Source organism: Lissotriton vulgaris, chromosome 3_1 (genome assembly GCF_964263255.1).
Source record: "Lissotriton vulgaris chromosome 3_1, aLisVul1.2, whole genome shotgun sequence".
In the NCBI taxonomy this organism is placed as follows: Eukaryota; Metazoa; Chordata; class Amphibia; order Caudata; family Salamandridae; genus Lissotriton; species Lissotriton vulgaris.
In genome coordinates, this window is record NC_141689.1 from 1,549,239,659 (window position 1) to 1,549,264,105 (window position 24,447).

Below are 24,447 nucleotides of genomic sequence, written 5' to 3' on the forward strand. Positions count from 1 at the left end.
GTCGGTTGGTGTGAGCCGAAGCTCCCAGCCCGGCCCGTGTTTCAGGGAGAACAGCTGTGACGCACACCGGGAGGTGTTTTCCCCGTCACAGCCAAAAGGTCCCCTAGGTCGATCGAGCGGCTGCTCTCGATCTCATCATTGCACATTATTTGGGCATCGGTGGTGCAATGCCAGGAGGTGTCTCAGCGTCCCGGTGCAGTAGAGGAAGAGGTAGAGCGGCTGCTCCCTTTAGGTAGAGACCCCGGCTGGGTGTTTCCCTTACTCCTCGGTGCTCTCCTTTACACAGCGTGCCCCTCACAGCATATCGAGTGGCATTTTTGGCCATTGTGATCTGCCCTCTGTTGGAGTACGTCGGGACCGACATACTTGCAGAGGACGGTTTGGACCATCAGTGCTGTGGGTTGGTAACGTATCATGGCTGGAGGATTCCAGTGACTCTTTTTTGCATTACCTACTTGTATTATTTTACCATCATTAAAATAACAGTACTTACTCAAGTGGTTGTGTCCTCCTTGTGCGTTTCTGTTAAAGACCCTGAGACCTCCAGGCCGTTACATATATATATATATATATACCGCAACCTTAATAGCCACCAAACGCAAGAGCTATAAAGCGGAGCTAAAATCAGCAAGGAGAGACTGGGAAGATGCATTTTGGCAGGATCTCCGTATCGCCAGCGTTGGAAAGAACGCAAAGGGTTTTTGGGACTTAATATGCAAGAAAAACAGACCCCTAGATACTGTCATCACCTGCAACATAACTGAGGATCTTTGGTACTCACATTTTTCGAAACTGTATACAGCATCAGTAGCTGAAGCGATGGATTTCGCATTACCACAGATCTCTCGAGGTAATGAGAGTTATGAGGAAAGTCTGTTTACTAAGAAAGAAGCGGAAGGTGCTATAAAATCTGTCGTCCCGTGCAAAGCGGCTGGTCCCGATGGGCTTCCGGGCGATCTGCTCCGTGCAGACTTAGGTGATTGGAGTATGCTAATTTCATCAGTATTGAACGCTGCCATGGCGGGTGCTCCACTGCCCGCCTCTTGGATGGCCGCCGAAGTGGTCCCACTACACAAAAAAGGCTCAAGAGAAGACCCTGCAAACTACAGGCCGATTAGCCTGATCGATTGTTCGCAAAAAGTAGCGGGTAAGGTCCTCCTAACCAGAGTACAGCAGTGGGCAGATGAAAACAGGATTCTCTCGGATCTCCAGGCAGGGTTCCGAACTGGTACAGGAACAATCGAACAATCGTTAAGGCTACTTATGATCCACTGGAAGGTCGTCACGATTGGGAAGGGCACTTTATATCTTGCCTTCATCGACCTCCGGACGGCCTTCGATTTGGTCTCCAGAAATAATTTATGGAAGGTTCTAAGTGATCTTGGCTTGCCACCTTACCTGCTCCACTTGATCATGAAGTTCCACGAAAAAAACTATGCCCAAATTCGCTGGGGTCCGAATGGTCAAAAGACCTCAAAAATAGTTGTGAATAGAGGCGTGCGGCAAGGGTGCGTACTTGCCCCAACACTCTTCTCGCTCTATGTTAATGGGGTGGTGGACCACTTGACCAGGATACCAGCAGATGCACCTCGCTTGGCAGGTCGTTTAATTCCCACTCTGCTTTTTGCGGACGATACTTTGCTTCTGTCAAAATCCCCAATGGGCCTACAACAGCTTCTCTCTGGTTTTGATGACTTTTGTAAGCAAAGAGGACTCTGTATAAACACAGATAAAACAAAGTATCTTATCTTGAATCCCCCGCAAAAACTTGGCCCTCCCCCAACACTGGGCTCCGTTGCACTGGATAGGACCAAGACTTTCGATTATCTGGGTATCCGGCTGGTGGATTCTATGAAATGGGACCATCACTTGACCAAAATGCTGCTAAATTTGAAAAGAGTAACTGGGACCCTGCTGAAAGAGCAGAGAGCTGCCTCTACTAAACCTATAGCAGCAGTATTGGACATTGACTCGGCCAGAGGAGTAAGCGCCGCTCTGTATGGGGCGGAACTTTGGGGAATGTCAAATATGAAAGAGCTTACTCGAGCTGAGAACACCTTCTTGAGAAGCCTGATGTCCCTCGGTTCTTCTGTCCCCATTTTGCCACTGCAATTAGATATGGGCTGTCGGGCGATTGAAGATCAAGCTAAGCTACGCCCTTTGCTTCTGTGGGCCCGCATCTGGAGAGTTCCCGAGCTCTCAAGTTATGCGGATGGCCTGCGGGAGATAATCAGATCGACAGGTTGGGCAAAAATAAAGTGGCTAACGGACATCAAAGCACTACTTACCAATCTGGGGCTGGAAGAAGCATGGTACCAACAGACATCCCCGCCCAAATCCACGTTAAAACAGCTTTATTGGAACTGGGTGGCGAATAGAAGAAATTCTTCTGCCTCGATTTGTAAATCGGCTAGAAATTTTATGGAGTCCAAAGATGTCCCTATTAGAGAACTGTATCTGGACATTATCTCAGCCCCTTGGGAAAGATCCCTGTATTTCAAATTTAGAATTGGTCTTCTCCCCGTAATGGAACTCACAAGCCATTGGAAAATTCTTTATCAGACTGCTCCGTGGTGCCCCTTCTGCCCACAGCGCCATGAATCTGTCCCTCACTTTTTATTCGGGTGTCCTGCCTATAAAGTCCCACGGATGAAATGGCTAAAACCCATGTGTCGTACACTGGGAACAAGACACTGTAATGTGGCACTAAGGATTCTTCTTTCAGACACTCGTACCTTTTATGCATGCGCCACCTCGAAGTATCTTGGGTGGGCATGGCGGATTCGGTCAAAAAGACTTAGACAAATTGTTTAATCATGCTTTTACTTTTGTGGCCCGTTTCATAAACATGCCTTTTTTAGGTAATTTAAATATTCTTCCCCTAAAAAATAATAGTAAAAATTGCAGATCTACATCATGCAAGGGTTTTTTTTAAACGTTTTATCCTTAAATGCTTTGAAATGAATTTTACATGTATGTATGCTTTTTAAGATATTTTATATGTCGAAATAAAGCCTTTTTGACTTGACTTGATATATATATATATATATATATATATATATATATATATATATATATATATATATATATATATATATATATATATATATATATATATATATATATATATTTATATTACCTACTGGCAGTCACCAGTGGGTAGTTATAGTTAGAACCTATTACCCATAGGAAATCCGTAACATTCTATTGCCAATAACTTTGGCGCCAATTGCTGAATCTTCTCGAAATTTTCTAGACTTTTGGCTAGCTCAGTTCCGCTCCTTCCCTTAAAGTTTGGATGTGATTGGTAAAGCGGGGGCCAAGAAAAAAGGGATCCTGAAATGTGTTCCCCATGCATTTTCACATAAGACCTTTAGCCATGGCTACAGCCCGAACGCCTGAACGGAATTATACCAAATTTGGCAGAGAGGTAGTCCTGAGTGCCTTTTGCTTATATGGTGTCAACCAGTTCAGTGGTTCCTGAGAAAATTACGGTTAAAGTCATTTATATATCTATGGGCGCAGTGGATCCGCGGATTTTGCGCGGATTGGCATCGTAGCATAAGCGCACCGTCCCGATTACGCATTCAATGCTAATAAGCTGTCAAGCGGTTGTAAACATTTGAAACCAGGAACTGTTGGCAGCCATTTTGTGCCTCGGTATAAGCGAGGCTGAGGAAGTCAGTGGAATATGTGTGAAAAACGGAGAAAGGGGGCAGCGTAGACATAATTTTACCTTCTAGACCTGCTTAGGGGTCTCAGAAGGACCCTCAGTTCCCATATTTTAAATTTAAAAAAAAGCGGCAGGTGTGTGTAGGGTGCGCGGACTCTGCCGCAAAATTAATAAAATAAAACAGAGCTTTCTTTTATAATTAGCCCCTGGGGGGGGGGGTAAATACCAGGATCAAAATTATAAAATTTTGTGGGGGTCAATATAATTTGCCTCAGGGGGCTAAATACCAGGAGCAAAATTAATACATTTTATGGAGGGCCCAGAGGGGCCCTCCAGCCCCGGGAATCGTCACCCCCCAGGGCTAAAAAGAAAAAAATGGTGAGTGGAGGGCTCCAAGGTCCCCAAAGCCGTGGGGACCATCACCCCTGAAGCTTTATGTATTGTGGGAGGGGGACTGCGTGCCCCCTTCCTGGAGCACTTGAGGGCCCGTTACCACCGGGGCTACAAAAAAAATGGTTGGGGGGATGTAAGGTCTCCAAAGCCCCGGGGACCACCACTCCCCGGGACTTAATGTTTCGTGGGAGGGGACTGCGTGGCTCCCTTCCTGGAGCACTCTAGGGCCCGTTACCCCCAGGGCTACAAAACAAATGGTTGGGGGGGCCTGTAAGGTGTCCAAAGCCCTGGGGAGCACCATTCCCAAGGGCATTATGTATTGTGGGAAGGCCGGCACCTTAGAGTCCCGGGGTGCCCATCCCACCCTCCCTTAGCAAGGTAATCTGTTCTCTCTTTCAATATCTAAATGACATTGGTTTTCTACATGGAGAACTGCATGTTAGTAGCTCCCTGTGTGGAAAAGCAATGGTGGCTCCCAAACGCGTAGAAGTTGTGCACCACAGGCGCTGAATTTGTGCACCCTACAGGAGGAACGGTTCTATGATTTGCGAGGCCCTGGGCCAAAACAGAATGCGCGAGGCCCCTCTAATTTATTGAAGTGACCCCTTGCAATGCATTCAGAGACACCGCAGGAGGCCCATTGTACAGGATTTTAGCACCCCTATAGTTTTAACTATCAGCCCACAAGCAATTCTCACACCTGCAGCCTGATAATTATAATAATTGCGTGTGGGCTGAGAGTTATGGGACTAGGGGAACCGTCTCCCTCCCCTCCCCTAAGCCTCCAGACACCATCCCTGGGAGGCCCAGGGAGGGGGGCTCCCCTGGACCCTAATTGCAAGGAGACAGGGAAACAACAGGGCACTCGATCGGTTCGGGCCCTATGCTGGTGGGCTGAGCGCGAGGTCCTGGGCAGCTGCCCACGCTGCCCATGCCTAGCGCCGGTCCTGCCCTACATAATATGAGTCGTGCATGCAGCACGTGCACACCAGGGGGCTAAAAAAAATGGTTGTGGGGGGCTGCATGGTGTCCAAAGCCCCGGGGACCACCACTCCAGGGGCTTTATGTAATGTGGGAGGGTAAGTTCCTTCAGTGTCCTGGGTTGTCTATCCCACCATCCCATAGCAAGGAAATCTTTTCTCTCTTTCAAAATGTCAATGAGATTGCTTTTCCACATGGCGAGCTGCATGATAGTAAGTCTCCATGTGGAAAACCAATGCCTGCTCCCAAACACGTAGCAGTTGTGCACCAAAGGCGCTGGAGTCGCGCACCCTACAGATTATGAGTCGTATATCCAGCGCATGCACACCAGGGGGCCGCACTGAACTGGGTGTGTGACTTTTAATTTTACCGTAAAAAAATAGCCCCTATCAGTAATTTTTAATATTCCCGGGGACCCTATCCCCCAGGTCTTATAAAAAATATTGGGGACCGTGGGGGGAGCCATAATGCCCCCACGATCCCGCGTTCTTCGGGAGTCGGAATTGTTTTCCCGCATGGGGAGATGCTATCTTGCATATGGAAAAACAATCTGGTTTGGATTTTGAAAGTGAGAACAGATTTCACTGTTGTGTCTTTCAAAATGCAAACTAAGTTTGCTATGGGAGGGCGGAAGCAGCGATACTCACGCCCTATCATAGCAAACAGCAGTGTCCCGGGGGTAGGCACCCCGGGACACTGCAGGAGCCAGCCCTGGGGCGTGGCGGTCTCCAGGGCCTTCGAGGGCTCTAGGCATAGGGTCACACAGACTGCCTCGCACAATACACTAAATCCCGGGGTGGGGGTTCCCAGAGATTGAGGGGGGTCGTTGAGGTCCCCACACTTTTAATTTTGAAGGGGGAGGAGTGTTGGAGCCCCCCACAACCATTTATTTTATTGCCTCGGGTGGTGGCTTCCGGTCTTGAAACAGCAATGTTGAGAAAATCTTCCGGTAAGATAACAAAGGATTTTGAAGTCCATTTTCGGTGTTTTATTTTTTACTTTGCAAGCGACAACAATTTTAACTCTGTCTTTGTAAATATGCCACTCAGTTTTGTAATGTCGACAATCTCGTCTTCCATTTAAATAGGCACAAAGTATTTATCGAAGTTCATTGTGAATCGTGAGACAACATTGTCTAATTGTGATCAATAAAGAAGTGAATGAGTTGTGCACTTGTTTTGCTCGTAATGTGCATAGGGGTGGATTTACAACTTCATTGTGGTACTATTGCATCACTTTTAAGATGGGAAAAGTGATGGGAAAGTGGTGCAAGGGTGTTGTAAATCTGGTTTGGATTTTGAAATAGAGAGTAGAGTGCATCAGTAGAGTAAGTGCAGGTTAGTGTAGCGGTAATAATTACTATTCTAACACCAGGGGGGTGTATGAGTAACAATTACTATTGCAAATCCAGGGGGTTGCATCTGTGGGATATTTACAGGATAGTGTATGAGTAACAATTACTATGAAAAAGAAAGGAGTTAAAGGAGATAGCGACACGCACTTTCACGGTGAATGTGGAAGAGGAAAAAGTGACGAGAAATGATTTGTGATGTGTTTAGGCTTGAGAGCCTGGATATCATTAAATGGGGTCTTGCAGTGAAGTGCGTACTTATTCTGGAAGAAGTCTTTCGGGGTCTTGCGAAAGCAAGTCATCTTTAATAATTGCCTCTCATTGTGTGTACTTGCAAGGTTATCTGATTTGCTCGTATGTTGAAACAGAAACTTTCTACACCTCTTTTTGATTGGTTGTGAAGCATTGTAAGAAGACGTATTAGCGACTAATCCCTTTCCTTGCACAGATTTTGAAAAACATTTGATTGGCTGTTGTTTGGTTACGTCTACCTTCCTGATCCTAATATTGATTGGCTTATTTTTTGTATTTGACGTTACAATACACTCACCATGTTCGTAGCCCATTTTTTGACACAGTTTATTTTACTATGCGTTTAAAAACTAGTTGTGGTAGGGTGTTTTTAACTTAAACTGTGTACAGTGCTTATGAGTTTGTGGACTGTAAAGGTATTTAAAAATATTATTCTATTTTCTATTCTATCAAAATTGTGTTGACTTTTCTCCTTTAAATTGGAGTACTATGTTCTTTTATAAAATGTATAATTCTTCAAACCATCCTTGAAAGAAAAATGCTCATGTTTTCAAAAGACTTTTATTGAGTCTTTTATATTCATCATATGGGTGAAATGCAAAAATCATTTTACATTCATTGGTATCACGCGTTGGACCACATTTCTTTTATTTTATCATAAGCACTCATTCCTTATGTTTACATTATATAAGTGTATTCTTTTTATTCCAAAGTATTTAGTTGTTTCATCAATAGTTTATTTATAGTACATTTTTCAATCATTAAAAATACTTGCATACTAAAAAAATATTATTTAATAATATATGAAATTCTCGGTTGTAAGTCATCCAACTCCAGTTGAAGGATCATAAAGTTATATATAAATTAAAATATACATTAACAATATGATCCCTGTGTGGAAATGAAAGATAAATTGAAGATTTTGACATCGCTCCTAATCATTACTTTGCACGTAGTAATTCCTTAAATAACCTACAATAGATACCCCCAGCACAACCCCTACACTTCACAAACATCACTACACTATCGTAAACCCTATACACTATCCCCAGCATGAACCTCTACAGTACATAAACACTATTGCACTACTCTAAACCCTAAAATACTACCCACTACAGTAGACGAACACTACTGGACTTTCCTAAACCCTACAACACTACCTTCAGCATGACCCCTACAATACACAAACAGCAATGTACTACCCTAAAAGCTAAATGTACCACCAACACGACCCCCCACTCTAGACAAAGACCTATGCACTACTATAAACCCTATATCTGTCCCCATCACAACCAGTTCACTACTAGGGGTGGGTGGAATTTGCGTAATCGCGTTACGCAAATCTGCGCGAAACAGTAAAAAATCTCTGCGAACGCGCAGAAATTCCACGAACACGCGGAATCGCTTGTTCTCGATGCTTTTTTCCTGTTCCCAATTGCTGTTTGCGTGCTTGGGGGAAAATATCTTGCGAACACGCATTTTGAGAACGTGAACAAGCAAAAAATTTTGCGAAGTCGCAGAGCGCAGAATTATGGGCAATTTCGCGAAATTACCAAAATTCCGCAAGCGGAACGAAATTTACCGCCCAGGCCTATTCACTACACAAACACCACTACACTACCCTAAACCCCTAAACGCTAAAACACTACCCCTAACACTTATACAAACAGCACTTCATATATATATATATAGATAGTTACTCAGTTAGTGTTATAAAATCACTAATACAAGTATACAGTTATCTATACAGTTACTGATGCAATCACTGAGTCATATGTATACTTCTTTATATACAAGAAATGTCAAATACGTTGCCTTTTACTTTTGTACTGTATTGCTCATGTACCATTGAGAGACATATTTGCTAATCACCACACCCATAAAGTTGTTAACTCACCCAAACAATTGTTATAACATGTAGTCTTAACGTCATATACTTACTGAATCAACTAGTCACACATCTTTGGGCAGTCACACATCCCCCACCGAACCACACACACATTCATTCTCCCATACATATACTTAGTTAAGTAATCAATAAATAATATAGACTTTCACTTAGCTAGTAACCAACTGGCGCAGCAGTTTACAGAACAACTGTCAAAGTAATACAAATATTCACATAGTTTAGTCACTATTCAATATATTTAATGAGACACTATAAATTAGACAATTAAACAATCAATCCCACTGCTACTAAACCCTTAATCCAGTTTTTTTTATATCCACTCATTCTTTAATGCAGATTGTTATATATATATATATATATATATATATATATATATATATATATATATATATATATATATATATATATATATATATATATATATATATATATATATATATATATATATATTCACTGAAAAAACCATAGGTTATAGACCATATATAGTTAGGAATTAGCATTTACAAAACCTTATTTTACTCACACAAAACCATTGAAATTCGCATATATAGTTAGTTGCACTAACTATATATCGCGCACCCGCAATCCACTGCTGATCATGTCACATATTACATCATTCATGACATGGTCAGTGACATCACTGATGACATCACTGATGACATCTCAAATAACATCACTGATGACATCACTGATGACATCTCAAATGACATCACTGATGACATCTCAAATGACATCACTGATGACATCACTGATGACATCTCATTTGACATTACTGATCACATCACTGATGACATCATTCATGTGATAATACGATGAACCTCTTCAGACTCTAATATAACCTTAGATACACTCAGTGTAAACAGACATTCACAGACTGTCACTCATCCATGGAGTTACTCACACACCTAGTCAGTCATGCAAAGAATCAATCACACCTCCATTTCCTCAACTATACAGTTATACACACCTTACTTATTCAAACATATACTAACACATATTTACTCTCTTATAAAATCCCTGATACAAGTTTACAATGATTCATACAGCCACTCACACATTCACTGGCTCTTATGCACAGTTATTTATATATGTCAACTCTCACATGTACTGTGTTTTACATATGTACTTACTTTGACATGAAGCACTGAGATATCCATTCACTCACCAATACACTCATGCACACAGTCAACCGCCCATACAGCTGTTTCCACATGCACTTTTGAACCCATACATCTAGTGAATCAACTGCTCACACATCTATGCACAGAGTCATACACCTCCCAGCCACCCACACACACACTCAGTCTCCCATACAAATACTTGGGCAATCAATCAATAACCCATATAGTTACTCATATAGCTACTGATCAACACATGCAGCAGTTTACAGAACAACAGACATAATGATGCACAAATTAAGACAGTTTAGTCACTAACCCATGCACTCAGTGAGACACATTTAATCACTCACTCATACAGTCAGTCATGCACCTACTAAATCCTTCATCCAGACACTTATACATCCACTCATTCTTCAATATGTAAGACATATTTTAACTTTACAGAAACATACAGTCACTGGATGTTGTCATCAGTGATGTCATCAGTGATGTCATTTGAGATGTCATCAGTGATGTCATCAGTGATGTCACTGACCATGTCATGAATTATATAATATGTGACATGAACAGCAGTGGGTTGCGGGTGCGCAATATATAGTTATTGCATCTAACTATATATGCGAATTTCTATGGTTTTGTGCGAGTAAATTAAGGTTTTGTAAATGCTAATCCCTAACTATATATGGGCTAAAACCTAAGGTTTTTTCAGTGAATTTCAATGGTTTATTAATAGCAAATATCAAAAGCTGTCAAATGTCAAGTACGTGATAGGTAAAAACTTTTTCGTGTTTATGCACGCTGATGTGCTTTGAACGCTGCCCCCCCCCCCTCTTTTCTCTTAGTAGTACTCTCTCTTTGCAGATAGTGAAGGGTAGTTAACGCAGGCCTTTGCCCCCGTTGTAATCCGTCGTGCCTGCTTGTCTCTCCATTTGATTGATTGTTATCCAAGCATTTACTGTTTTGGAATTGATTCTCTTTGGTTCATTCTCTATTTACAAACAAGCACAAAGTCGCAATACTCTGTTTAGTCTTTGCAGATAGTGAAAAATCGTGTAAAAAAACAAAAGTAATCGAGCAAAATCAGTAGGCCACTCATGGGATCTCTTTTTGACCTCGCTAAAATAGAAACATTAGGAACAACCCTTCATGAGAAATACGAAAATAGTGAGATGAACTGAGCTCCACACCATGAGGGCTGCAAGACAGCTCGGCTCCGCCACCCACCCCGCCCAAAATAACGATAAACTCTATGCAAATATTATAAATATATACAACACACCAGCAAAGTAACAGGGTAAACATTTTATTAAATAACTATTTACATAACTATTTTATACTTTTTGTTGCCTGATCCGGCTAGCTCAATCGATCGAGCATGAAACTCATGCACTCTGATAGCAAGCGTTGCTGCTGATGCTATGCAGACAAAAACTGGTTTTCAGTTTGTACATTCATCAAGATTTTTCCATCCAAGGCTGGTTGAGAGTTTGTAGAATGATGGCTTCAGATTTTCAACATACGGTGTGGTGGCGCGGACTGGGAGGGGGCGCTTGGCTCCTGCCCCCTCCCCAAGTCGTGTTGCCCTGGTGTGGCCTAAGATCGCCCCTGACATAGGCGGCCGGCTCCCGGGGTCCGGCGGAACTTTTTGCCTTTTGATGACTCTTCCATTCTGGACCTTGTCCCACAATCCGTTTGACCTGAAGACACGCTGTAGTGGGGCGCCCCTTTACAGTTTCAATTGCCATTCCGCCCGCTTTTGCTACACTGTGCCTCTTCCGCCATTCAGCCGTTTACCGCTCGCTCTTGCGACTACAGCGTCTGGCTCACCATGTAGTTAAGTTGCTCCCGCTCTTGTGAGGCGGCCGGCTCTTCAGATTTGGGCGTGATCCACTAAAATGGCCCTGGGACACCTTGGAACTCTGACGCTTGTCTACTAGGGCTTGGGCCCCATTCTCGAAAGCGTCCCCTGAGCCTTGAAGATTCTACAAAAGTCTTGGGGGCCCCGACTCCCACAGGCTTCTGGTGGGGAGCGGCTGCCATGATTGCTCGTGGAATGGCCACGACTGAGCTACGAGATGGTGGTGCTCTCATGCTGACGCCAGCTTCAGTCTGAAACATCTAGAAACACTGTAGACTACCAATTCGATCAGTTCCGGTAGCGCCCCAACGTGACCCGGTAGGGAAGAACTTGCCCTCCCCTCTTTGACTGATGGTTCTTGTTGCCTGTCCCTTCTGTTGTCATTTAACAGAACTTTTTAGACTGCTGAAAGGGGTTGTGTTGCGACCACTGGTTGGTGGAGACATTTTGACTATATTCTGGACCTACGTTGTCGCGTAATGCGTTATATGACACGCCGCGTTAGCGCACCCGGAAGTGCTCCGGTGCGCGAAGCGCAGCTTCCCGGAACCGATCCGGGGCGCGGCGCGTAACGTAAGCATAACAGGTCATGTGACTTGTTTATAAAACTTTTCATTGGTTCATTTTACTTTTGTTATTCTAATGATGAAAGGCTTGGTCATATGACCTAAAAATTACGCTTTTTATTGCTTGCGAACATTATTTTTTCTTAAACATATATGTTATAATGTTCCAGGCTAATGTTCTTTCCCGGAAAATTTACAACTGTCCTGCAAGTAAAATATATTCCTTTTTCTAGCAAAAGGGCGTTTCTTCGTCCCATGACGGAGCCGTTGAGCAAAAGATGCTCGGCCTGCTGTCTTAGTCGCCGATACGCCTGAATATCAGATTCTTATCGATCACTTTATGTTGCAGGAGTAAAAAACACAACAGCCCTTGACCATTTATCTTAACTGCGTTCCTGCGTATTATACCTTTTATCCGTCATGTAATTGGACTGCTTTATTTCACTTGCCTTTTACTGATTCGAAAACAGTGACTAAAATTAAAATGTAAATACTACTACCATGTTTTGTTTTAAAAACCTTTATTGTGAAAATGTCAGTATACAAATACGGGCCTATAACCACGTGGGCCGGCCACGGAGCAAACTGGAATCGTATATGATGAGGAGACATTTACACTGTAGAGGAACGTAACGAGCGGGCCATTAGGTTGCAAGAACTAAGGTGTCTAACAGTTGCGGAATCGGTGGACGTACATTTTGTAATTAAAATACGACAGGGCCACTTACAATAACATTTTCTAGATATACATTTGTGGGCAAGTACCATGGGTGACGTTAATTCGAACTTACAATAGTACAGTAATCAATAACATATCAGAACTTAATATCAATAAGGATGTCGAAATATTCAATCAATTCTCGTCCCCGCCCGCCATGTGCTTCAAAACTGCATACGTATCTCGTGATATCAAGGTTGTGCAACCAGTACACAACAAGGAGTTACGAGTCCCATTTATACCGGCGCCATTTTGGGCGAGGCCGGGCAGGTCCAGGATATAGTCAAAATGTCTCCACCAACCAGCGGTCGGACCAAAACCCCTTTCGGCAGTCTAAAAAGGTTCAGTTAAATGACAACAGAAGAGATAGGCAACAAGAACCAACAGTCAAAAGAGGGGAGGGCAAGATCTAAAGCCATTGTTCTACAAACTCTCAACCAGCCTTGGATGGAAAAATCTTGATGAATGTACAAACTGAAAACCAGTTTTTGTCTGCATAGCATCAGCAGCAACGCTTGAGTCAGCTTTGTGTGAAGCCGCCATTTTGATTCAATCAATAGCGTCCCCCTGCACACATTCAGGGACCTGGTCGTGTCTTCAGGTCAAACGGATTGTGGGACAAGATGCAGAAAGGAAAAGGAAAAAAGTTCCGCCGGACCTCGGGAGCCGGCCGCCTATGTCATGGGCGATCTTTGGTCACACCAGGGCAATAGTGAAGCTGCAGCAGGTGCAAATAAGCTTCAGACAGTGTTACAAGCACTGCTCAGAACTCTCAACTATGGCACTCAACATCCAGGACTTGCCATCCGGATCTTGGCGCCTTGTGCTGGTTCCGACCTATTCACACATCGGTCCGCTACTGACACCACCTCATAAGCCAACGGGGCACCCCACGCCGACTTTCGGCGCAGCATTGTAGGATGGCCACACCAGTGCGGCAACTTGCTAGACACCACCTCGGTGCCATCCAGATCTTGGCGCGTTGTGCTGCCTTCGGCCTACTGTAGCCGCAAGTGCGGACGCAACTCAGCTGGATAGCGAGTGAAACACCAAGGGGCGCCCCACTGCAGCCGAGGAGCCTCCATCTTGGGGGCGACGCACAGCATCACATTGCTTTCCAATGCAGTCAGATCCTCAAACAGCCCCCACTGACTGACGCGACCTCACAGGCCAAAGGGGCCCCCCACGCCGACTTTCGGCGCAGCATTGTAGGATGGCTACACCAGTGCGGCAACTTGCTGAACACCACCTCGGTGCCATCCAGATCTTGGCGCGTTGTGCTGCCTTCGGCCTATTCGCACATCGGTCCGCTACTGACGCCGCCTCACGTGCCAACGGATTTTCTACGCTTTTTATAGCAGCGCGTAACGTAAGCATAACAGGTCATGTGACTTGTTTATAAAACTTTTCATTGGTTCATTTTACTTTTGGTTTCCTAATGATAGAAGGCTTGATCATATGACCTAAAAATAACACTTTTCATTGGATTAAAACATTTTTTTTTTCCCAAACGATGAAAGCCCCACCTTGTTTCTGGATGTTTCAGACCGAAGCTGGCGTCAGCATGAGAGCACCACCATCTCGTGGCTCCATCGTGGTCATTCCGCAAGCAATCATGGCAGCCGCTCCCCACCGGAAGCCTGCAGGAGTCGAGGGCCCCCAAGACTTTTGTAAAATCTTCAAGGCTCAGGGGACATCCGAGTTCCAAGGTGTCCACTAGCCATTTTAGTGGACCAGGCCCAAATCCGAAGAGCCGTCCGCCATTTTAAGAGTCCTGTGGCAGCCGCCTATCGCTGCACCGCAAGAGTGGGTGCAACTCAACTACATGGTGAGCGAGACACTGTAGCCGCAAGAGCGGGCGATAAACAGCTGAATGGAGGATGAGGCACAGTGTAGCAAAAGCGGTCAGAATGGCAACTGAAACGGTAAAGGGGCGCCCCAGTACAGCAGACGAGCCTTCACCTGGGGAGGCCCGTTTACGCCGCCTCCCCCCCCCCCCCCGGGGCGCCCCACACCGTTTTTCGGAGCAGCATTGTAGGATGCCAAAACCAGTGCGGCAACTTACTGGACATCACCTGGTTGCCATCCACATCTCAGCGCCTTCTGCTGCCTTGGGACTATTCGCACAACAGACCGCTGCTGACGAGGCCTCCCCCCGCACCACCCGGGACGCCCCACGCTGTTTTTCGGAGCTGCATTGTAGGATACCAAAAACCAGTGCGGCACCCAGGTAACATCACCTGGGTGCCGTCCAGAACTCAGCACGTTGTGCTTCCTTGGGACTATTCGCACAAAACACAGCTACTGACCATTTTTGCTTCTTTTTTTAAAAAATGTTTAAATGTATTTACTGTTTTTGTTGCGTTGTATATATTTATAAGTTATTAAAATGTTATAATCCTACTACTTTGTTGGAGTGCTATATATTTTAAATGTGACACATAATTGTAAAAACTTTGATGTACAAAGAGGCATCCCTGGAATCTTCCGCTTCAGGCTCGGACCCACACACCCTCACAGTGAGAATCCCCTCCCCAAGCACAATACAGGATGGTTATCAGATAGTAGGAACGCGTGTGGTGTGACGGATCTCATCGGGTGGGGGCCTTGATCTACTGTAACTCCTTTGAAGAGGGGTGATTCTCTACAGCTGGGGCCATAAACTACACCTGCAGGGCTAGGTGATAGCCTGGGACCGGCCTGGACAATCGGACACAGAGGAAGAGCAGTGTCAGAGGGTGCGGTAGTGAATAGGGTGAAAGGGAGGTGTCGGGCGGGCACAGGGTGTGATTCTCAGAGAAGAACAGCGCAGATGGGAGGAGGTTTCTGGCCCATGCATGAGAGAGAGAGCGGGGGTGACCAGTGCGTGGGGGAGATGCTTGCGAGGGTGGGGAGCCATGCTGAGGATCGGCGGCGTGCAGAGAGTGGGTCTGGTCAAGGCATCTAAAATGGCTGCCGTGCTCAACAAAAGTGTGGCATTGCAAAAAAGGCAAGATGGCGCAGACAATGTTTATCAATAAGGATTAATTTATAACAATTATTTTTAACAAAATATTTAATCGCAGTGGCAAAATGGCGGTCAACAGTTTCTGATTTCCATCGAATCGAACGTTAACAGACGTCACGCAGCAAAAAAAAAAAAAAAAGGCTCACGAACAGCGCAGATGGGAGGAGGTTTCTGGCCCATGCATGAGAGACAGAGCAGGGGTGACCAGTGCATGGGGGAGATGCTTGCGAGGGTGGGGAGCCATGCTGAGGATCGGCGGCGTGCAGAGAGTGGGTCTGGTCAAGGCATCTAAAATGGCTGCCGTGCTCAACAAAAGTGTGGCATTGCAAAAAAGGCAAGATGGCGCAGACAATGTTTATCAATAAGGATTAATTTATAACAATTATTTTTAACAAAATATTTACTCGCAGTGACAAAATGGCGGTCAACAGTTCCTGATTTCCATCGAATCGAACGTTAACAGACGTCACGCAGCAACAAAAAAAAAACGCTCACGCACAGCCGCTGGAAGACATGTATCAACATATATGAGCCTCCTCAGCCACCCTCAGAAAACATAAGGGGTCAGGATACATCTCCCGTACCCCCTTATACCTAGTAATTTAATTAAATCGAAACACAAAATGGCGAATTCACGTTTCGCTAACAGTTTGCGACCCGGTTCGCGAACCGAGAAGCGCTTCTACCGCGAAAAATCAAATTTTTATTATTTGCCCCACATGACCCTTTAATAACCCCAACATCATTCCTAGGGGGTCAAGAAGGATCTACCTTGCCCCCTTTCATTAAATTCCCCCTTCGTTTTTCTCCTCCTCTTGTCTCTCGATCCTACCGAGAGACAAGATGGCGGCCGCACCGGACTGTTTAGAATGTCGACAGACACCGGAGAGCCAATCAGCTTCGCTACGCAAAGCTCCGTTACGCGAAAAGTACGCGATCTGGTGCGCTATCTGGGACGCTGTCACAGATATATCTGTTTTTTTAAACGTTAATTTCTCAAAATCCACTGGAGCACATATATTGAGACCCAGCAAAGGCACATCGGGCTAACAGTCCCTATAATTTTGCCAAGTTTCGTGTAAATCCATTCAGCCGTTCGAGCTAAAAGTGAGGCCAAAGGCCCTATGGAAAAATGAATGGGAAAAACGCGTTTTGGGACCCCCCTTTTTTCTCGGCCCCCCTTGACGGAACTCCCCCAAATTTTCAGGGGCTGCTCAGAAACAGAATGTGCCATTTTCCTGAAAATTTCAGCCGATTCCGTCCACAAACGCCAAAGTTATTAGACATAGAATTTTCAAAAGTTCCATAGAGAAAAAATCCTAACTATATATACCTACTGTCGACCGCCAGTAGGTAATATATATATATATATATATCTGTGGCGCGCTTGTAGTTAATAAACTACTGTGTGAGTGAAGGTACCCCCCGAGTGCTGTCATTTCTTCCTTGGGAATACAAGGTTGTACGAGCGCAATATATATATATATATATATATATATATATATATATATATATATATAAGCACTCACAGGTGGGTGCTTTCAATGCGGGGGTGCTCCCGCAAATCAATTGCCGCTTCACTTCCGTTACACCGGATTTACATCCTTCAGGAAAAAAGCACTCCCGGGGGTCGTTTGGGTCATTTATTGACAAGAAACAAACACAGCAACAAACAGGCGCGTTTCGGTATGAACCTTCATCTTCATATATATAATACATATTTAAATAACAGACCAAACCACACTCACTGGATGTTGTCATCAGTGATGTTATAAGTGATGTCATATGAGATGTCATCAGTGAGGTGATCAGTGATGTCATTAACCATGTCATGAAGGAAGTAATATATTTACGTAAAGAGCTCCTTATGTAGGGACCGTACTTCTAAGGAAAGGAAAAGTCAAGCAAAGAAACTTTTTCTTTCTTTGTAAATATGGAGGAGGCACCTGAGCAACCAGTATGTCACAAAAAGTGACGTACTGGTGGCGAAGAAAGCTTGTAAATCTGCTGCAGAATTGTTTTAATTTCTGCTAATTTTTTTCTTCCAATATATGCTACAATGCACAGCATAGATTGTAGGAGAAAATTGCCGTCACTGATTGTTTGTGTACAGGAAGGTGTGTCTTCCTGGACAAAAATAAACTCCACACCACACAGATATTCTTGCACCATGGTGCAGGGGTGCCTGTATCATCACATGCCTGCAGTCTAAGCAGCAGTGCATAGGGAAGGACAGACTTACAATATTTGTATGTACAAATGTTGGATCTCTGTGCTTCGGGAGTAGCTCAGCACACTGTAGCTAAAGAGCTTACAGTATCATTCTATTGCGCTTCCTTATAGTTCTACAGTTATACATTCACCATATACTACAAATGTATTCTTTAGTCAATTATGCAGTATGTATACATTTATGTAAACTTTCATACATTAGCATATAAATGTAGCTCTTTCTTTACCCAGAGTAGTTAGTTCTGAAAATAACTTTTTTTGTTTTTTGTACTTTTATATTTTTTTTCTTTTTTAAACCCTAAAAATACCCCTGTACCCCAAAACCCAAACCTAGCCCTTAACCCTAAAAATACCACTGTACCTCAAAACCCAAACACATCTGTGAACCCTAAAATACCCCTGTACCCCAAAACCCAAACCTAGCCCTGAACCCCAAAAATACCCCTGTACCCCAAAACCCAAACCTAGCCCTGAATCCTAAAAATAACCCTGTACCCCAAAACCCAAACCTACCCCTGAACCCTAAAATAACCCTGTACCCCAAAACCCAAACCAAGCCGTGAACTCTAAAAATACCCATGTACCCCAAACCCCAAACCTAGCCCTGAACCCTTAAAATACCCCTGTACCCCAAAACCTAAACCTACCCCTGAACCCTAAAAATACCCCTATACCCCAAAACCCAAACCTAGCCCTGAACACTAAAAATACCCCTGTACCCCAAAACCCATACCTATCCCTAAACCCTAAAACTACCCCTGTACCCCATAACCCAAAACTATATCTGAACCCTTAAAATACCCAAACACCCTAAAACATATACCTCAGTACCCCAAAACATGTACCCCTATACCCATACTTACCTTATCCAAACATTAAAAAAACATGATTTTACCATTCATGCATTTACAACAAATTTCATTGTAAATGTATGCGTAGTAAAAGCATATAAAATGTAATGCCATGCGTTATAATGGCATTGCGGAGTCATGGTACTTTCATAATGAAAGTATGCGGAGTGATGGTATGCAGAAAGAAAGTTGCGGAATAATGGGTGTTTACCCTCCCCTGGTAAGTTCATTGGTGGCACGGCGGCCCACATCTCCAGCAACATACTCATATTTTTTCACCACCCATTTGAAAAATGCACAGGTCTCTCTCATTGATGGCCAGCACCGACATACACTTTTAGACACACCTCCCGCCAAAAGTTCTAGAATTGCGAACTTTAGAGCTGGGGAGCTACGTTCGAATCTCGGCATCAGCTCAACATCCTGTGATTCCAGGCAAATCGCTTTGTCTCCCCGTGCCTACCACAAATGAATGTGCTCTTCTGTAATGTAAATTGTGCTCATGCCATGTTGTCGAGTTTGCGCTATATAAAATTGCAAGGAAAAATAAAGTAGGGAAACTCAAGTTCACACACTACTGAACGCTCACTCCTAAGTGCATCAGCAGTGCACTGTGAATCGGAGCGTTTCACAGGCCTGTCACAGATAAGAAATGCTATCAAAACGAAATCCTACAAAACAATATACTACTGGCCTGCAGCAATTCATACCCAGACAACGTCGGGACGTTATGCTAGTATATATATATATATATATATATATATATATATATCAACCAACGAAATGCCATTAGTTCAGGGCTTAAATTTGCGGCGGTCCTTCTCAAAACTGGCGTTTTTATGTATACTGCAACACCTTTTTAACTTCAAAAAAGGTACTCTGGACACTCCAGGATGCTTAATTCAATTTTATTAGCAACAAAGAGTCACAAACCGACGCGTTTCGCCATAAGGCTTGGTCACAGTAAAACCGTGACCAAGCCTTTACGGCGAAACGCATCGGTTGGTGACTCGTTGTTGTTAATAAAATTGAATTAAGCATCCTGGAGTGTCCGGAGTACCTTTTTTGAAGTTAAAAAGGTTTTGCAGGGTATATATATATACGATAGCCAGTAGGTATATATAGTTAGGATTTTTTCTCTATGGAACTTTTGAAAATTCTATGCCTAATAACTTTGGCGTTTGTGGACGGAATTGGCTGACATTTTCAGGAAAATGGCACATTTTGTTTCTGAGCAGCTCCTGGAAATTGGGGGGGGTTCGTCAAGGGGGGGCCGAGAAAAAAGGGGGGTCCCAAAACGCGTTTTTCCCATGTTAATTTCCATAGGGCGGTTGGCCTCACTTTTAGCCCGAACGGCTGAATGGATTTCCACGAAACTTGGCAAAATTGTAGGGACTGTTAGCCCGATGTGCCTTTGCTAGGTCTCAATATATGTGCTTCAGTGAATTTTGAGAAATTAACGTTTAAAACAAGATATATATCTGTGACAGCGCTCCGGGCAGCGCTCCGGTTCGCGAACTTTTCGCATATCGGAACTTTGCGAAGCGAAGCTGATTGGCTCTCCGGTGTCTGTCAACATTCTAAACAGTCCGGAGCGGCCGCCATCTTGTCTCTCGGTAGGATTGAGAGACAAGAGGAGGCCAAAACAAAGGGGGAAATGAAGGAAAGGGGGCAAGGTAGACACCTTCTGACCCCCTAGGATTGATGTGGGGGATATTATAGAGCCACGCCGGGCCCAAAAAAAAAAAAAAAAAATCCGATTTTTTCGCCGTAGAGACGCGTCTTGGTACGCGAACCGGGCAGCTAACCGGGAAGCTAACCGGCAGTGTAACGGGAGTCTGAGGAGTAGCTGATTGGCTGTCAACATTGTAAACAGTCCGGAGCGGCCGCCATCTTGTCTCTCGGTAGGATCGAGAGACAAGAGGAGGCCAAAACAAAGGGGGAAATGAAGGAAAGAGGGCAAGGTAGACCCCTTCTGACCCCCTAGGATTGATGAGGGGGATATTATAAAGCCACGCGGGGCCAAAAAACAAAAAAAAAAAATCCGATTTTTTCGCCGTAGAGACGCGTCTTGGTACGCGAACCGGGCAGCTAACCGGGCAGCTAACCGGCAGTGTAACGGGAGTCTGAGGAGAAGCTGATTGGCTGTTATCATTGTAAACAGTCTGGAGCGGCCGCCATCTTGTCTCTCTGTGGGATCGAGAGACAAGAGGTGGAAAAAAAAAAAGGTGTAAATGAATGAAAGGGGTAAGGCAGACCCCTCCTGAACCCCTAGGATTGATGAGGGGGCTATTAAAGTTCCCTGGGGGGTGAAAAAAAAAATTGCGATTTTTCGCGGTAAAGGTGCTTCCTGGTACGTTAACCGGGCAGCTAACCGGCAGCGTAACGGGAGTCCGACATATTGTGTTTTTTGAACGTTTGTGATATGTGCACGTGTGGATTTTGTCTAATTAAGGTTAAAAAAATATATATATATCTTTAAGCGTGTTCTGGCGCGCTTACGTTTTGGGTTTGGGTTTGCGCTGCAGAGACGATACGTCACGGTTATGCGATGCATCATGAGGCGTCTCACGGGCTACGTGATACGTCACTTAATAAAGAATATATTTTACAGCTATAGATATTAGCTTTTAAAAAACCAATGAAATTCACAGAAAAAACCATAGGTTATAGACCATATATAGTTAGGAATTTGCATTTACAAAACCTTGAAAATACACTGAAAAAACCATAGGTTATAGACCATATATAGTTAGGGATTAGCATTTAAAAAACCTTATTTTATTTGCACAAAACCATTGAAATTCCATATATAGTTAGTTGCACTAACTATATATCGCAGACCCGCAATCCACTGCTAATGATGTCACATATTACATCATTCATGACATGGTCAGTGACATCACTGATGACATCACTGATGACATCTCAAATGACATCACTGATGACATCACTGATGACATCTCAAATGACATCACTGATGACATCACTGACATCTCATTTGACATTACTGATTACATCACTGATGATATCATTTATGTGATAATACATCTTCAGACTCTAATATAACCTTAGATACACTCAGTGTAAACAGGCACTCACAGACTGTCACACATCCATGGAGTTACTCACACACCTAGTCAGTCATGCAAAGAATCAATCACACCTCCATTTCCTCAACTATACAGTTATACACACCTTACTTATTCAAACATATACTAACACATATTTACTCTCTTATACAATCCTTGATACAAGTTCACAATGATTCATACAGCCACTCTCACATTCACTGGCTCTTATGTTCAGTTATTTATATATGTCAACTCTCACATGGAGTGTGTTTTACATATGTACTTACTTTGACATGTAGAACTGAGATATCCATTCACTCACCAATATACTCATGCACACAGTTAACTGTCCATACAGCTGTTTCTACATGCACTTTTGAACCCATACACCTAGGGAATCAACTGCTCACACATCTAAGCACAGAGTTATACACCTCCCAGCCACCCACACACATACTCAGTCTCCCATACAAATACTTGGGCAACCATTCAATAACCCATATAGTTACTGATATAGCTACTGATTTAAACATGCAGCAGTTTACAGAAGAACATAAATAATGATTGCCAAATTAAGACACTTTAATCACTAACCCATGCACTCAGTGAGACACATTGAATCATTCTCTCATACAGTCAGTCATGCACCTACTAAATCCTTCATCCAGACACTTATACATCCACTCATTCTTCAATGTGTAAGACATATTTTAACTTTACAGAAACATACAGTCACTGGGTGTTGTCATCAGTGATGTCATCAGTGATGTCATTTGAGATGTCATCAGTGATGTCATCAGTGATGTCACTGACCATGTCATGAATGATGTAATATGTGACATCATTAGCAGTGGATTGCGGGTCCGCGATATATAGTTAGTGCAACTAACTATATATGGAATTTCAATGGTTTTGTGCAAATAAAATAAGGTTTTTTAAATGCTAATCCCTAACTATATATGGTCTATAACCTATGGTTTTTTCAGTGAATTTTCAAGGTTTTGTAAATGCAAATTCCTAACTATATATGGTCTATAACCTATGGTTTTTTCTGTGAATATATATATATATATATATATATATATATATATATATATATATATATATATATATATATATATATATGGCGCGCAAAACTCTTCTTAGTTTGCAAGAAAGAGGCAACACTCGTAGACCAAAAGATATCACAGTGAATTTATTCGGGAAACAAAAAGCACAGACGCTTTTCGGCGTAAGCCTTCGTCAGTGTGTCACTCGTCGCTTACAAACAGCCAATTAAGTATAGTTGCTGACAGGCATTGACATAAACATAGGACTTCACCCCTGCATACCACTATGGGCGCCATTTTGGAAAGGTGTTCTGTCCATTACAGGGATATAGTTTATATTCAATCCGTGAGTTCTAACGTTCAAAATAAAGCCGTGGATCGGCTAATGTCCTATGTATGAGTGTTCAATGCAATTTACACAAACCAATACAAGCAAAAAAACACAGAATAGGAATAACACAGCAATTCATCAAAGATTAATCAAAAATTAACTCATCAAAAATTATTGCAATCAAAAGGAAATTCATCCAAAAGGATATGTCCTGACATGTAGCATACGTTATCAAATTATACAGACTATCCAGGGTATCAAAGGGATATCAAAATTCATCAGGCTTGTCAGAATTAACTTCAATTATATAAAACCCTGCTTGAAAAAATAGTTGCTGAGCAAACTCATTATCCCTTGATAACAGGTTCTATTTTTACATATATATATATATATATATATATATATATATATACACATATGCAATTACATGTCACCCCACACGCACCATATGAGTGATAAATATAGTACAGGGGGAGAAAACGGAGAGGTGGGGAGAAAGAAAAAGGGAGGGGTTGGAATGAAGGGTGGGAGGGGGAAAGGAAACGAGAGGGGATAAAGGGAAAGGTGGAAAAGGGAGGGAAAATGTTGTGCGTAGGTAAATGTCCTCAGTTTGTCCCAACATCAAATGGAAAAAGATTCAGTGTTTCAGAGATGGAATATATACAATATATACAGTATATACAGTTCTTGTTACTTGAGAGACAGTTTTACAAGCAGGATCTTCTAAGGGAGTGTGTCATAGATGTAATATCATTAACCCAGATGACATGACAGTTCCTCTCCACTATTGAATCCTCCTGGGTATTTTGTAGAGAGGTCTACAATATACCTCGATTCTAATCTACGGAGTCTCCTTAACCGATCACCTCCTCTTACATTGGGTGGAACAATGTCCAATCCAAAGAATCGGAGTTTGGTACGGTCTTTGCCATGGTCTTCGGCAAAGTGTCAGGCAACCGGATATGCGATGTCTACTTTCTCGATTGCCCGCTGATGTTCCAGGATCCTCAGTTTGAGTTCCTTGATGGTGCTGCCAATGTAGCGTAAGCCACACGGGCAGACCAAACAATAAACTACAAAC